Genomic DNA, 18,473 nt, shown 5'->3' on the forward strand with positions numbered 1-18,473 from the left:
CTTGAGGATTTCTCCTTCTCTAATGCAACCTTTTTGTCCACTTTGAACAGCTCTTGAAAATGGTTATAATTAAGTTAGTGTCTACACCTTTTAAAAGTGATATTTTCAGAACTATTTTCATTTCATAACAGAATTACAAACAATTCCCAGTACTTCAAATAACCTGGTGGTAATTCTCCATGGTAAAATATGACTCTCTTTGTTCATAGAAGAGAACTCCTACTTCAGGAATGAAATTTCCAAAATAAGGCCATCAGGGTCATTTAAAAAAATTAAAAATCCATCACTTGTTGAAAAAGGCAGATTTTCTTTATTCATGTAATTACATTCAGGACCAACTCTGTGTTGAATAAAAAGCCAACAATGAAATTTCTACGCCTCTCATTAATCTTTGTATCAATCCATCCTTTATTTTGAATTGGGTTGAACACATTCTCTATTACAAATTCACATATTTTGCAGAATAGAAAGAATTCATATATGTAGAATTAATTTTTCATCCTCAACATGTAACTGCTAGTCATATTTTGTCACATCACACAGGTTTCTGCTATTTCTTTTCCGGACAACAAAAAACTTTAACACTAAAATACAACAAACATAAACTATCACAAATTTAGTAGCCACATTTATTCTGCCATATAAATTAGTTTGTTTGTTTTAAAGGATTTTGAGGATTTTTTTCATTTTTGTATATTTGTGACCTATGAAAATCAATGTTTACAATGCTAGGCAGGAAACTGGTGTCACCTAAACAGCTGCAACATACTGGAAAGAGAAGTTACTGCATAAATCTATAAATGTTGGTTAACATGGTGTCACTATTCCAGTCGGGGAATTTATCAGAAAGTGATTGCTTATATTTTTTACAAATATTTCTGGAAATTTCTATTTTATGTTTATAAATTTAAACTTTTTAAAATGTATATTATGTTTAAATTCTTTTTCTCTGGTGTAGGTTTTAAAAAAATTAAGAACAAGAGAGGGAAAGAATGGGATTGGTTGTTAATGGTAGTAATAAAAACAGCCTGTTAAATTCAATAATAAAAGTTATTTCAAAGCAAAATACCTAATCAGAATGAATTATCAAATAGAAAACCTTGGTCATTTTTTTACAGCACCAAGAGGCACTGTAGTATTCAAAGCAAAAGCGGTTATATAACAGTTGGTAGCCCTCGTACATCCATAGGTGAAATCCTGCTTTTCCATGTCCATGTTGTCCTAGAAATTTATGAATTTTTTAACTGACATGAGAAAGTATGTCTGCTGTATTTGCATAATTGGGCACCAAAATCCCATATATTATCTCATTCATATTTGTTTAATGAAATAATCTTTTGGAAATTTATGACTCAATATGCAAAATGATCCATTCAATATGTAAAATGATCCATTCAAATAATAACATTAAAAAGGAATCTGTAAAAAGACTTGCTCAGGTTTCTGTGAGTTGCCCTTGAGATTCATCCTCTTGTACTTAATAAATCTGCCACAGGGTGTGTGCGTAAGTCCCGTACCCAGCCTGAAGCCACGTTACCTAAGATTCACTGGGCCTGCACAGCATGAGAAATGATAATTGTTACTAAAGATAAGGCTAATGAGCAATGATTCAGTCGGGGGAACAAAGCAGCTCTGCTGCTGCAAATGTTGCCCTTTGGGTATGATTTAGAGGTTTGCCAGAGCAGTGGAAATAGGAAGAGTCCAGAAATTTTTTACCACTTTGCCACTTCAAACATCAGCTCCCATTTCAGGGGAACCTTGCTTTCAGTTCTGGTTTCCAGCACCAATGCCTGGAACCTGGGAAATAGGATGAGCTGAGGAAGCCCCTCAGATCAGGCACACTGCTGTTGCTCAGTGAAAAACCCAAACATGTCTGTTTGCACCCCAGTGTTTTATGGTAGACACAGGCATAAATATTGATTGGTGATACTCAGAGCTGCTACTCCACTTGCCCTGTGGCTAATGTCAGCCCCTCTCCCTTTCATCCAGTGAAAATTAAAGTAGTTTCATGAAATATAACTGCTTCCATAGGGAGAAAGGAAAAGTATATCCACAATGAAGATATTTTATTAATGCAAAATTTTGTTACTATATTAAATTGCACTTATTGACTGCAATTTTGCCTTTAAATTAAAAAAAAAAAAAAGTATAAGGGTTTTTGGTGCAATTCAGTTGCTTTTTTTTTTCTTGTACATGTGTATTCATCATGCTGGATCATGCTTTATCCTTCATACTGACTAGACCAAAAATATGTGGCATAGTTGAGACCTAAGTAAGACTTAGTAAGTCATTTCAACCTTTAACATGAGGGCTGAAGCATTGATCTGGGTGAGATGGCCCAGAACTCCGACTGTTTTCAAGGTATCTGGAATGGAAAATGAGAGTCTGAAATAAGCAGCTCTGAAACATTCACGTAATTCTTCTGCATTTCATGTGAAATTAAACTTCCCAATGAATTGTTTCGGGTCTATTGTAAATTTCCTAAAAGCAGAAATTTCCTGACAAAATTTTTTATAACCATCACTACATTCTCCCATTTTTTTTTTAACTCACAAGAAGCTTTTAATGGGTCATTCATAAAAATCTATCACTGTAAATAAGAAATGTTGCACACATATTTTCCTCACATAGAATTCAGAGGTCACTTAACATTAGATTTGAACTCTCACTTATATTTGAAATGCTATGTTGAACTTGAAGAATTATTTGCTGTTTGCTTTCTTTAATCCAAATGAAGTCCACAAACATTATCTGTTTTACATTCAATTAAAAGGTTAAAAATCAAGTCACTAGATCTCTATTAAATTGATGAATATATCTTTCAGATGTGGAGATTTCTTAATTCAGGACAATCTTAATTCCTTTTTTATCTGTGTCGTTGAAATCTTGAATTTCACATTCTGAGACAAGCAGCACTTTATATAAATCTCCATAGATAAAGGGTAGGATTCAGCTCAAGAATGAAGACACTTAAATTAGGTGCATACATACAGGTTCTTGTTTATGTCCTGTGTGTCTAAGTACCCATTAAACATAGACAGCAAAGCCTACACATATACTCACATCAACGTACAGCAGACATACATTTTGTCAATGACTGACCACCATTAGGTATAACGATGGTTTAGACAAATGCTTTTTATATGGACAACTTCTAGAAGAATTATTTGGTTACACATAGGTATATATTACCATCAAAGACATCCTGGAGCATCCCTCTGGTATACTGGTCCAGTTCCAGAAAGGTGCAGCTCCCTCATAGCTCCAAACCTGCTGGCAGCATGTTGCCTACGTTCAGGGAAATACATTAAAACCTATATGCAGACATTATGACTTGAGCATTTTAATCTATGCAGTGAAACTCTCCTTTCTTTAGGCTAAATTTCTACTCCTTGAATTGCTCTCCATATGCTGCTTTCCTGCAGATTTCTTCACTGAAATATTTCTCTGCTTTAATAGGCTGGTTAAGTACTGAAGGCTGACATAAAACATATGAAATATATAGCCGCTAATAATTTTCTCAACTAGACCAGTGGTGAAATAAGGTTCTTGCCCTCAGCCTGAAAATGTGATTATAAAAAAGCACTAACCTTCTGATGTCCATCAGACTTACACATTTGTTTCCCTTTGGTGTTTTCACCTCTTCAATTATGCCTGGGGACAGAGGGAGCTACTATACTCTTCTGTATTCTTACACTGTGTTGTTTTTTTTCTTTTTGACCTAAGTCCTCTGGGTCATTTGAGATAAACCCATGACATTAGCACAACTGACCACATGGGACTACATCCAGGCCTTTTGAAGAGTTACAAGTAGTTGGAAAACACAGTGTACTTCCTTGGAAGATGAGTGAGTTTCAGTTTTGGACATATTTTTCTGTGTAGGGTTGTATTTAGAGTAGTGTGTGGGGTTTTTTGTGTTTATTTTAATTTATTATTTTCTATTTTTCTTGTTGTCTTACATATTAATATGGCTTATAATGGTTTGTGTATTTAATAGGAGAGTTATTGGTTTTAACATTTTTGCTGTAATATCATGAAAATTTATTTCTACTGCCTGAAACAAGGTAGAGAGTTCTATGGGTCTGAAACTCCCAGTGGCTGTGTGTAGTGTTGCAATTCAAAATTCCATTTAGAGGACAGAAAAACACAGAAAATTGGAGTCCTCTTTACTAGTTCCTAAGTATCTCTTAAGCATTTGTTTCCTAATTTGAGCAGTATATTCATTTTCTTCTTCTTTATCTTTTATTATCAATGGGGGGCTTTTTCACAAAATTGCCAAGGTCAGTATTACAGCAATAATAAGAAATGAGTTTTACTGCTTCTAACACGATTTACTTCCTTCTGTACTGCAGAGAATATGACATTACATAGAAAAGAAAAAAATCTCATTCAAACAGGCATTTTCTGCCTTAATGCTTGACTTTGTGTGAATAAGTAACCTTTTACATTGTGAAAAATTTTGTGGCAAATTATCTCTCTAAATAGAGTTTATACATACTACATGACATGCTACAAAAGCAAAAGCGAATAAGAGGCAGCGAGAGATTGCAACCTTTCTTGTAAAGATTTATCAGTAAGGGAAAAAATTATATATTTGTTATAGCTGTTCATTATCACTGCTGTATTACCAGTGGAGAGTGTTGCAATGCATTAAATATTAAAGTCTGGAGATTTTATTTCTATTAATTTAAGATACTGTTGAATTTCTTTCTAAATGTTAACCTTGCCTTCTGTATCTGGAACATATTATCATATTACTTGAAAGATCAGCAGGCTTTTTTTTTTTTTTTTTTTTTTTTTTGCCAGTCTGAGTGTCCAATGCTTAGGGTGAGGGTTTTTCAGCACACCTCCTTTCGAGTCACAGAATCCAGGCTAACATATAATGCACTTGTGGGACACTACCTCAAGATAATATCAACAACAAACGCCTAACATGATTATAAAGAAAACTAGAATTTCACAATTCAAAATGAAACTGTAGGGTAGTAGGGTTTTGAGAGCAGCTCTCCTTACAGGCAGCCTGGCTCTTCAAAGTCTGTTGACTCCCCACATCAGAACAATTTCTTAAACTGAGGTAAAACACAAAAAAACCCCAAGGCAGATGTACAGTCAGACTACAGTTATCCAAGCACCCACAGATGAAATCAGATACATACCAGGACATAAAGGGCAACTTTATGTCCTGGTATGTCAATCAAATGGATTGAACACAAGTGGGAATTACAAATGTAATCAGATAGTTTTAAGCATTTACCGACCAGTTTCACTTTTGTCTAACTATTTTCAAAAATTAAGTCATTGAACACCTGTAATTTAAATAAGAGTGTAACTGAATATAGGAATCTGTACTCAGAGCAGTCTTCAAACCTTGAGTGCTGCTTCCCAGTTACACAAGACGTGTCATTAGCTCTGGTTTCAACATGAAAACCATAAATGCCTGCAACTTTCACATACCCCACATACATGTAGCCAAAAAGCACACTTCCCCTGGCTCCCAGAAAATCCATCAAAAGCAAATTGAGTTTTAAAAGACAGAGGAATGAAATTCCTCAAAAACAAACAAACAAAAACCCGATAGCAATATGGGCATAATAATTATTTTTCCCAAGCACCAATAACCAGTGTCCTGAGATAGGATGAGGTAAGTATTAATCCCCTGCCAGTACTGGGCCAATATTTAGGCCACCTTTCCTGTGAAAGTTTGGATAAGAAGGTCTTTTGATGTCCTTCCAGCTTGAGCTATGCTATGCTATTTCATTTAATTCTATTTTATTCTATTATGTAATTGTAGTTCAATAATTTTTGTCAGGAGTTATTTAATAAAATGCAATATCTGTACTTTTTCTCAGCTGCAGTTCCTGAATTCAGAGTGCCTACCAAAAATTCTGAATGAGGCCTAGGAGAGAAATTAATAGTAAGACAAATCCTTCTATCTTGGCATCTGTCCCAGTAAGAAGGCCCATGAAACAGGGAGCATTTCTCTTGGATGATTTCTCTCATGCCTTTCTATGAGACACCTAACCAGGGGAAGCTGTGAAACCTGCAGCTCTCCATCATTAACATCCAGTGTCCTGTGCTGGCTAGAGTCTGCTGCTCTTAATGACCTCTTTGGCTACATTCAGCCCTGTTTAACTCTTCCCAACCACTGCTTAGGGAACATTTATTCAGCACATTACAGTTTTGTGCAACAGAGCTCACCTCAATCACTTAGCCCATGTCTGCTTGGTAAGCTGTGCACCTTCAGCACTTGGCTGAATTGCAAATGTCCTGCTCCCAGAGCTGACAGGCTCTGCAATGGCTCAGTGCAGGTAGCCCAGTGTGCATTTTCCTTTTGACATACAGGTGTACCAGAGGATGCCCATACAGAGCCAAGCCTCACAGTGCCCTGAGCTGTTCTCACATTTCATACTGAGACCCAACCTTAGGGATTTAGAAAACAATGACCATCAGGATCCATTTTATGTCCTTTCCTTTGTTTTACTACCATTCATTTCCTCCAAGAATAGGACAGAACTATGACTTACTCTTGGATAGCAATGCCTCATATCTTATGCTAACTCTCTTAGCAAAATATTTCTGAAAGTTATGGCAGCAGAGCCTGGAGCCTGAGGAATTGGAACCATAAACCACCAATAATAAAAAATGACGTGATTGCTGTTTCTAAAATATAAGGACAGAAACTTAAGTGTCCTAAACCTTAGAAAGTTATTTCAGGTATTATTCCTTTTATATTTTACAGCATCAGTTAAATGGCAAGAAAATATTTCCAGAAAAGGTGGGTATTTTTCCCTGCAGAGTGCATTTCAACATCCAAGAAATCTCAAATAGTTTCAAGTTTTGAATTCCTGTTCATTAAATCCAATATTTTTCAACCATAACCCTAATGAAAGCTCAGATTATAATGGTGGCTATAGTATGCTGTGATGCTGGGAACATAATTATAAAAGGATAAGTACACTCCCTCTCTAGGTCTGAAATTTAATAAATGAATTCAACAAAAGCATATTTATTTCCATGGTAGATGTTTTCCTTTCCCTACCTTAAATTCTAGAAATTAAATATTAAATAATTGGTTGATCGAAATACTGATCTTATCCTATATAACAATAAAAAATATTAATTGCTACCAAACTAAGTCAAGTATTTTTTAAAGTCTTGTTTCCTCATAAACAGTTTTCCAATAAATTTACTTCTCAACACAAGATCACACTAGAGAAGGAAAAGAGTGACAAAATAAAGTTGACTTTTCTCTGGTTTTAGCTAGCTGTCAAATGATAATATTATCTCTCTACAGAGGGCAGGAAGCAGCTTCCACTAGTGCTCTAAGTGAGAGTAAACATTTTATACTTTGGCCATTGCCAACACAATGTAGAAGAATAGAGTAACACATAGAAGTAATAAAGATTTCTTCTTAAATGACTTCTTAATCTCATGCATAGAAATATTAAGTCATAAAGATTGAAAACCTGCACTAATATAAAAGTATGGGCTGTGTTTATATAATTTTTCAGCCGAACATATTTATTAATATGTCTAACTTCTAAAAAGCTACTAGACTGCTCTTGAAAATTAAGCACAAAACCAATCCTATTGATCTGTGAAATGTGTTCAAAGTCCAGTACCTGAATATAGTTTTAGGCATAAAACTCTTGCAAAATATAAGGTTTTTTTTGTATATTTGGAATCAAGCTTTCTCACAGATTCATAGCTCTGTGAATGTAGTATAATTTAATGTAACTCTATGCAAATTCACAGGAACTATTAGTTGTCTTTCAGGTAAGCATTCTTACTCCAATCCCTTATTACATACTTATTAATTAGATTCTCTTGGAGTAAATGGCCTTCATTGCTGTGTTATTTTGAAATTTTGAAATTGTATTGCTATGTATTATCACTACTTCTATGAAAATTATCAATAAACAAATACTTGTTAATTGGTGACCACTCATATTTTTAAAATAATATTGTAAAAATGTTATAATGGTGAAGATGTATTGCCTAACTGTGCTAAATTTCTTTACACAAAAATAATTAGAGAGTCTGATACATGTTCAGTAGATATAAGTCACTTTGATGGTATTCAACCATTGCAAATAAGTCTGTGCTATTAATTAAAACTTAATGACCTGAATCTATCTGTTATTGACAAAATGTGGTTTATAATTGCACAGGAATTTAAGTAGAATGGCTAAAATAATGCTAAAAGGGCAAAACCTAAAGACTTTGATTACTCCTAGAATGAATGAAAATTTCATAACTGAGTTTGTCCTTTTGATTAATAACAAACCTGGTAAGTTTTCTCTTTGCTTCCTAAAGTTGATCACTTTAGATATTTTTGTAAATCAATCCACTACAAATATTCTACGGAGTTTTTGTCTATACATTGCAGGTACAATGGAAAGTGCTTTATAAGTCAGTGATGAAATGGTCACAAGGTCATAAATTTAATCTTGATTAGTTTATCAATCTAGCATATGAAGTCTTTCAGGTCTAGTCTTAGTGTTTGGAACTTAATTCTTTTACATATTAATGATATTGTTTCTATTAGGGAAAACCAGGAGTCAGTGCCCTTGAAAACAGCTATTTGCCTGTACTATAGGTGTTAGTACAAAGCTTAGGTCAACCTTTTCTTCTGAGACAAAATTGTTTCCACGGGCTCCCGTATTCCCACCGTGCAGGACTTTCAGGATCTATCCCTAGGACATGTGAGGAGCCAAAGTGAGATGGCACTCAGGGCTCCTCCTATGGCCTTCAACACACCTCAGTTCTGTAAAAAGGTATTGTCATACCCCTCTTCCAGGTGCTCTTCTCTCACAGCAGAGACAGGGCAGCTGCGGGTAAGGTTTTCTCACAGCAGGGCAGGGCTGGGCAGGGCTGCAGCTTCCCAGGGAGGCTCTGCCTGCTCCATCCCCTGAGGCTTCCAAGCCGCAACCTGGAACAGCCCTGAGCAGCCTAAACCAAGCTCTGAAAAACAGTTTGGATTAAGTGATTAACTGAGCTCTTTTCTTGGTCTCTAGAAATAGAGACCAAATGGGTGCAAATTGGTTCCATTTTCTCCCACCATGGTTTGTTTAGAGGTTTTAGCTTTTTTTTTTTTTTGTTTATTCATTGCAATTGTTATTTGTCTTAAAAAGAAGGCATCATAATACTCCCCCAACCTTCCTGTATTTTTTCCCTCTATTTGTCCCTGAAAAACATTTTATCTTAAATGAAAACCATTGAAAAAATAGAAAAATTTCACCCAATAAATACATTATAATTATGAGAAAATAGTTGTGAGTTCTGAGTGTTTTTGCTGCTGTAAGCTATGAAAACAGAGATATTGAACATCTTGATTTTATTCTGGTTTTGTATGCAATTAAATTAATAATAGCTGATTTTAATAAAAAACCCTCAAAACTAAATAAAAGGGGGGGTAGCTGCAAATGTAACTATCAAGATCAAATTTTGTTATAAACAGAATAATTTTAATTTTAATTTGTACATGCAAAGGGATAGATATACTGATATACAGATATATGATGCTGGTCATAAGAAAATGACAAATACAAAGATCTTTTAAAACCTACGTTTCAGGAAAGTAGATTTAATAGAACTAGGAGCAACATCTAGATTAACTTTTAACAAGACTGTCAGTACTAAAGGAATAAATACTGATTAATTAATTGCAAAGGTTTTACCACTTTCAACCAGGTTTTCCTGTGCAAATTGCAGTCCTGGTGTTAGTACTTGGCCTGCAGTGACTTCTGCTGCAGTTACAGCTGGACATTGGACCTCTTCTTCCTGGTACAGACCTTTCGTTCAGAGTTAACCCAAACTGTTTGTTTGGAGATACTTGAGATTTACGTGCATGGCGCTATGACTGGTGAAATCATTCTTGCTTGTGGTGCATGCCTTTTAAAATATTTCTAGTGTAAGTAATGTGGCAATATTAAACAGTATTTTAGGGCTAGATTCCTGTTACAGCCCCACTCTTGAGGGAAAACTGGTTGACAGGGGTAAGTGATTCCAGGTGGCTCTTGACTTATTTCCTCACCTTCTACACTTCTAGGTTTCACAAATATTGAGCAGAGATTAGCCTGATTCATTACTGATTTTGATTCAGAATAAAATCAATACAACTCCTCAGGTCCTACAGAACACAAAAAAACAAGAAAGTTTGTAAAAAATTCCAGAAAGGCCAAAACTGATCTTGTAAATTTTGGCACAAGAAACAATGAAAACAAGAAAACTTCTAACTGTAACTAGAGCAGTGATCAAAAGACACCTATTAGAAGATAAACTTTTTATGCAGTCAACAGAAAAAGTTGTAATTTTTTTTATTTTTTTATTTTTATTATCCTATAAAATAAAGGGTTTTTTTTCCATTTGCTTCAAGAATGAAATTAAGAAGATGATGAAAAACACAGTCACATTAAAACTGTTCCTTCACCTTTATTAGAAACATAAAATTCTCTCATTGTTCATTGCTCTAAGAAGTCAATAGAAAATTCTATTAGTTAGTGCTTTATGACAACACAATTATTATATAATAATTTTATGAGAAGACAATGCATATGTAAGGGTATATGGGAAAAATACTATTAATATGTTAATAACTAGGCATCTTCACTAAAATTATACACAGAGGGAGTAAAAAATAAAGCTCCTTTAAATATCAAGTGATTTTATTTCTAATGTCAGCCTTTTCCAGTTATCCAGGTAGAAGGTATTCCCTCAAGACATTCAACAAATTCAAAAGTATCTGTACAATAGCACCACCTTATACCTGCCAGTTTTATTCCTATAATGCTTTGTTATAACCCATACAGTGTAAGTAATACCTTGTTAAGTAAATATAAAATGTAAAAGAACATTTTCCATTGTATAATCTCGTCAGTCATATTTAACATTGAAAAGGTACTCAACTGCTGATTAAACCTTATAAAGAAATTGATCCCTAGTTTTGAGCTCCTTTCCTTAAAACATATTAGAAATTTGAAACAGAGAGATGGTGGAGCATTCCTAATACTTTAGGAGTATTAAACATTTCCAAGTCATTAAATGAAAGTGATGAATCAATACATGTTCTGCCATTGCTCATTAACACATCACTGAGATTTATCCTATGTTGTATGACCTAGAATAGAAATATCCTTCATAAATAATTAATTGAAAGACATATGATATTGGATTGCTAATCTGCAAGTAACAGTTATTCTCAGCAAAATATTTTTTAATTAGGTCAGAAATGAAAACTGAACCTGCTGGCCAAAGTGACCTAATTTTCCCTGTAACCACTATGGAGTTACTTTCTTTTTTTGGCATGTAGTTTCAATTAATTGTTTTAATGACACAGTTAATTTTGCTTCTATCTGCATACATATTCATATGCTGAAAAAATGAAATGCTGGAACAGAAAAGAGGCTACTTAATTTCTCTGTAGGTCTGGATATTTGAAATCACTTCTACAGCAGGTAGCTACAGGAACTTTTAGCACAGAACAACGGTTATCCTTGGGTCTTTAAAAAAAATTCAGCATTTATTAAGTCTTTTAAATTAAAAATCCAGATTGCTGACAGGAAGCTCAAAATGTGCAAAAATCTAGGCAAGGTGTTCAGCTTAGTGATGCTAATTTTGTCGCTCCCAGAAGCTCAAAGGAAAAAATTACCACTAATTGGCATCGTCTGCTAGCTGGAAGGTGGGTTCCAAACACCTTTACACTGTTTTAAAGATTTGATGTTATTTTTATACCAAGCATTTAACTGACTTCAACTACTTGTAAAAATTCCATTGGGAGAAATCTCTGCTACAGAAGAGAAATATTTAAAGTATTTATGACATTTCCCAGTTAATTCTGCAGTTCAAATGTGAGATGAAATTTGGCATTAACACCAGGCAGAAATCTAGTCAGAGCACACTGCAAACAAGAAACAACCAAAGGTCTTCCATAAATATGTGGAGTCCTTTTAAAATAGTTTAAACTATGGCCATGGAACAGATCAAAAACTAATCTTGGGACACTCATCATAATTCAGTCAGAGTTCACTTTACTAGAACTCTGGTCTACATCTCAGAAAGTTGGCAAGGCTCAGAGACCACTGCTCCATTACAGGAAACCATAGCAGGCTTCAAAAACTTTGGTTTGGGTATACAATCACTGAGTGTCTGGATGATTATATATGTTTATTTCCACGTCACCAAGAAAAGAAAAATTGTGTTCTGCAGTTACCAATTTAAGATTGGACAGAATGCGTGAGAGGGGGAAGAATTTATCAAATTTCAAAGTCAGAGATGCCCTGTATAATGAAATCAAAATGTTCTGAAATGTGAGACTTACTGTACTGAAATAATTCTGCTTTGGTTCTGACAAACAATTACGTTTGTTAATTATCATTCTGTTCCTTCTGATTATTCCTGCCCATTTCCAAGCTCATTTTTACTCCCCTCCTACATGATCCATTGTGATTTTCCTTCTTGGCCCTCACAGACAGCAGAAAAGGAGTCCTAAGGCAGCACAAGTAATTTGTTGTTGAGCTTGAGTGGGTGAGTTGTTTTCATACTCTACCTGGGTAAAGTGTCTGTCTAAGAACCACAGGAAAACAGCATCTGACATCATCAAACAATTGCTTCATGAATTACCGATCACTTCTTGAAAGATGGCATGATACTTCCATCCAAAAATATGCTCTAGAATATTTATTAAGTTCTATAATTCATGAAGCTTTCAGAACTGATAGTTCTCTTCTTCCAGAGAAACATGAGGGGAATTTATTTAACATTGACAAGTTTTTTCTGTTCATATGGTCATTTCTTTATCACTTCAATGAGTCACTCTTCACCTCACCAGTAGCTTTGCAAATTCTTTATCTAATATTTTGTTAAAAGGGTCTCACTTGGCAAAACAGATTTTTCATCCTCCTGCAGTGTGAGATGATTTCTTCTGTGTGGACATAAAGAATACATCTGTTAAGGTTCACAAGCAATAGGAAGGTTTTGGGGCCAAAGGCCTGTGGACTCTTTCAGATTAAATACCATTTAGATCCATCATTGTGCATTAACAACCTCAGGATAAGCTTCAGGGTTTTCTCCAGTTCTACACCTTCAGTATGAAAGCCTTGTGATTTGCCTTTATAATGGGCCAAATGAGATTAAATGTATCAGTATGTCCAGAAGCCTGCTGTCTTTGAGCAGGTGTGACCTGAGCTTCATCCTCACATGGAGAAATAAAATCTGTCTTACTGCCCAGTGGGTGCAAGAAGAATCCAAGTGCAGCCTCTATTTGGAGAGGGTCACTACAGATCTTGCTGTGGAGAGAGAGATCTGTAGTACCCTTTTTGAGGTGAGTCAATATCTGGCACTTGTCCTGTGTGATCAGCTCCAAGGGGGAAAGACACCTGCAACTCACCTGCAGTTGCAGTCATATTGATACCAAAGATTTTAAAAGATAAGATAATAATAATGAATTTATAGTATTTCTGAGCTATTCAAAAATTCAGTGAACTCTCTCTCTCCCGGTATTTCTGCAGGCATTCCATACCCTTATTCTTTATACAATAGGCATCCCACATGATAAAAAAAAGCAAATTCAGATGAATTAAACATTGCAACAGAAAGAATTTGGAAGCTACTACTATTCAAAAATTCTGCCCTTCCATAAAAGGTTAAAAATCTCAGTTACTAATATGATAAATGGGAATTAGTTCTGATCCAGCTCCTGTTTGAAGGCATTTAACATGACTTCATGTTATTTTAGCATATGTTCAGGCATTGAGATGTATTAAATTCACACATATTTTCCCTTCATCTTAATTTACCTCTTCAAAAATCACATCAGTGTCGCTTTCATTTTCAGAGTTTTAGATAGTTGTGCTTGTGAGGTAGGAAAGATATGCTATTTTTGCGTACATATTAAAGCTAGGAATGATACAAGTTGATATGAAGAAGACAGAATGTAACTATTTAAAGATGCTTGTAGGAAGTGTTGTCACTTTTGTATTCTTTCACTGTCACAGCCACAACAATTCTACTATATAACAAGCTTTCAGAAAGGTTGCTTTACTATAAACTCATATAACCTTAATTTTCTTAATGTGGATGACCATAATATATATGCTGATTTTGCTAAAAATGTTGATTTACTTGACTTTTGGCAAGGACATTGATTTCTACAAAGGTTTTCATTGTATAATGATGGTTTTATCATCATAAGCAAGTGAATTTCAATTAAATACTTGCCACAGGTGGGAACAGGCATCATTACAATCCCTGCTAAAACTGCAATGGTTTAACTTACTGGGAGAAGACATTTCTGCAAAAGAACTTTCTCAACAATGTGCAATCAAGCACTCAGGGACATGTTCTTGTGCCTGTGTGTTGATGCCTTCTAGAAAAGGGCTTGAGACTGATTCAGCTACAAACAAACTGACACACAAGATCTTGGCATGATCTTCACAAAGATTTCCTGGGCAGAAGCACAACTGCCTGGGGTAGCATTTCCATAGCATCACACACATTATGCTTTCCACTACATGGTTCTTCCTTCTCTTCTTACCAACAGAAATGGACCAGCAGGTGCAGTTAAATAATAACAATGATCTTCTATGGTTGTAGATGGCCTGGGTCTCTAACAACAGAGCTCAAAACATGTTAGTATAATCTGCTTTAAGTACTTTGATAATTTTAATATCTTTGATGAAGTCAGTGAAATACTCATAATCTGTGTGGTGTTTCATTTATACTATATACACAGCTGAATAGAATCCTTCTTTGTAGTATCTTAGTAGCACAGTAGTAGAGATACGGAATTTTTTATCACTAAACTTATCTGCTACTGCCTTATAGAGTAAAGCAATATATATAAAAAACCAAAACTGAGACAGAAAACAAAGCATAGTGCAGTGCTTGATCAATGACATTTATCAAAACTCATTAAGCAACAAGGTAGGCATATAATTGTATTTTCGCACACAGATCGTCAGATGCAAGCAAGAAAAAGGCTCACTGTGAAAACCAGTTACTGAAAACCAGTTGGAAGTCTTTAATCCCACCACCACAAAGTAGACCTGAGTTTGCAGTCCCAACAAAGAATGTGACAAGGGCACATCTTTACACTTTTACCCTGTAAAGATCCAGGAGTGAATGGAGATGATGGATAGAAAATAGCATGTGATGGTGGGTGGTTGTGGTAGAGTGAAAGACTGGATCAAAATAAATACACGACTGGAGTGATAATTCAGGATGCCTCAGTTACCTTAATTTTCAGGTGTTACATAATTTCTGGATCCTTTAGTTGTAGCCTTAGGGTTCTTTTGGCACAGTTCAGAGGCAGTGCAATAATAAGAATTTACAAAAAACAATTACCATACAGCACTGCTGAAAGAAGATCCCTTTTTTGTACTCAGCAAGGATATTCATGCTAAATCAGTGACAGCACTGGAAACAGTTAGTCTCCAGCTGGTCCTGTCCTTCAGGGAATGAAGGCATACTTAAAGTTCTTTGCTATTTTATAAATAAGGCAAAGTAGATACACATGAATGATATAATTAATTTTGATATCTTAAGGAAAAAAATATATTCTATGGTTTTTAAACATTCTGCTCAAGTTCCCTGTCAGTGTTTCCTTCAGCCTAGCCTATGTAGTTCCTCTCCCACTGTAGCTCCTAAACTCCTGTTCCCTCTTCTGACTCCTGTCTGCCTTTTCCTGCTCATACCTTTACTTCTTTCTCTTATCCCACACAACCCTATATTCATCCTCTTAACATAACTGCCTCTATTCCTCCCCTGCTGGTATTCAATCTCTTGTATCTTCATTGGGAATGTTTATTTCATTTCTATCTATTTTCTCCCCCTCCATTTTTTCCTTTATCACAGTTCCTCTTGCTCCTGTTCTGTCCAGCCATTTCCTTTCTCCTCTTTCTCCCCTTCATCCCTCCTACATGGCAGGAGGATGCAATACAGGGGGCAGAGCAGAGAGGCAGGGGCTGGGGGAATGGTGGGGAGGATAGTGGGGAGAATTGTATTTGTATTCTTAAGCTTTCTTGAGGAAGAGTTTATTTTAATCAAAATTTTAACTAAATATCTGAGGGATATATTCAGTGTAAAGTATTAGAGTCACCATGGTTTATATTTGGCAGTGCTATCAGCAATTGAAAACAGAGACACATGATTGAAAGCTTCTGGCAACCTGACTCATTGGCATCAAAACTCTGCCACCTAATAAAACATGCTGTTTATTTAACAGTTTCTGTTAAATTAAATAACTTGCCTTTAATCGAGGCAGATATATTTATATCTATTTTAAATAGCCCTCCAAATGTTTCTTTTAATTCTTTCACATAAGTCATAGTATAAGGAGGCAATGCTGCTGCATTTTCATGAGTATAACAAATCTCTTACAGGGTGGCCTAAGTTGAATCTACCATGGAAGAGAAAAAGGCAAGGAGGAATTGGTATAACCAGAAATCAAGCCACATTTAATATGTGATGTTTTAGAAAGTACTTAGGAACTCCACAGTGTATGGAGAATGACAATGACAAGGACGAGGATAGTAGATTTATTTGTACAAATATTAAAATATAGGCTTTAACTTAGTCCGATTATACTGTTATTTATCATATTTAATTTTTTTTATACTCTCCATGTAGAAGGAATGGTGATATCAATTAAATAAGTGGAGACAAACAGAAGTAAAACTAAAATTAGACCCCCAAAAATGTAAATAAACAGCACAGAAGAAGAAAGATGATCTTTGGGACAGTTCCCTGGTTCTGATATAGGAAATATCCCACCATGAAAAGTTAACAATGTTTAAGGATTTTAAAATTAGAGGGGAAAAATACCTAATGTGATAATTGAAATTTCAGTGATGGCTGAAAAATGCACGTTTTTGTACAGCAATACTTTCGTATTGTATACTTGAATTAAAAAAAAGGTAAGATTTGGCGGGAACAGCATTACAGTTGACATGTATTGAGAACACCATCTACATTTTACCAAACTTTTTTCTGATTTCAAATGCATTGTAACTACCTTTCCCACTGTTGTGAAAAAGTTAATGATTCACAGAAACATAACGAGTATGAAGGAAGAATAAAAGAAAAAAAGGTTTATTATACAACCTTGCAATAAACTTCCAAATATTTGTAGGGGTTTTTTCTTAGGTGCATAACATGGGACAATATTAAATGCTTTTTCTTTACACTCTCATCAATGTTTGTGTAACTGTGAAGGTTTCAGACACTGAATCCTACTGAAAATAAGTTTAATAGCTCACTGCATAGCTTCTTTTTACTAGCATGATTTTCACCTAAAATTTATGAGTTTTTCACTACATAAAGATTCTCATGTTTATTGTTCTTTAAATAAAGATTACAAATCAAATTAAATGCTGGAAATTGAAAAGGACGATAAACGAGAGCAATCATTTTCCAAAACGTGTTTTTAGTAAATTTTCATCCACTGACCAAAAAGACACAATGTTTGGTATTGAATTACCCAATAATTTGAGGGTGAAAACCACAAGGCTGTGGGTCAACGTATGTTTCAAATTGTTTCATTACAGTGCAATATATCTTCTATTTTTCTTCCTCTTTCCTACCAAGACAACCAACACAAGCCTTATGGAAGATCACATCAGTCTTTTACTGATTACTCTTTACTTCCCTCTGCATCCAAGCAGAAAGCATTAGGCTAAGAGCAACATAAGCCCAGCACCAGCCACGAGTCCCAAACTAAGCAAAGCCCCTATGACCTGCCATGTGCTCTGCCCACTTTTCTAGGAGAAATTACAGTGTTTCCTTTGTAAGTCTGCATATAGGCCAAAGAAGAGGCATTACTGCTGTTGATACACAGAGGAGACTGATTTAGTCTGCTCCATTACATGATAAACCCTTGACTCCTGCACTATAGGACAGACTAGATTTATTTGAAGTGCAAAATGGCCCTACATGAGCTTTTCAGGAAGACACAGCAGAGAATCTCTATCCAGATGAGACTAATAATTAGAGGTAATATGTCTAATACATTAGAGAAAATGTTCTTAAGTACATTACAAAGAATAAAGTTATTCTCCATTTTTAAGTAAGGCATTACCAGGAAAATGAAAGCAACTTGCCACAGTCGTTTTATGCTCATTTTAAATCTTTCTTGCAATTATCCTGCTAATACTTCCATTGCTTATAAGTGATTTTCTAAGAAAAAAAAATCCAGCCTTTTCTCTTTCAAAAGGAATTATTTATCATGCTAGAGATGCATTGAATATAGATCTATGCTGATAATGAACATAGCAGTGCTGCTGCAAGCTTTCTGTCAAGCATACCTAACATCAGCAATTATTTCTACAGATGGGCTAATTCAGTGATGCTGAGGTGCTATTTCTTTATATTTTATCCCCATCCTATTCCTGTATTGTTCCAAAAGTAGTTCTCTGCCAAAGACATTAAGCTAATTAAAATAATAAAACCCCATTCAGCTGAACCAAAGACAGTACTGA

The 18,473-nt window shown here is 35.1% G+C and overlaps 1 protein-coding gene across 7 annotated transcripts in view; it reads right to left on the minus strand.

The window, feature by feature from the left end:
* Positions 1-18,473, minus strand: part of RALYL (RALY RNA binding protein like) — a 374,914-nt gene that overhangs the window by 316,141 nt on the left and 40,300 nt on the right. The gene's annotated exons all lie outside the window — the stretch shown is intronic.

The sequence above is a fragment of the Anomalospiza imberbis genome, chromosome 1 (assembly GCF_031753505.1).
Source record: "Anomalospiza imberbis isolate Cuckoo-Finch-1a 21T00152 chromosome 1, ASM3175350v1, whole genome shotgun sequence".
Lineage (NCBI taxonomy): Eukaryota > Metazoa > Chordata > Aves > Passeriformes > Viduidae > Anomalospiza > Anomalospiza imberbis.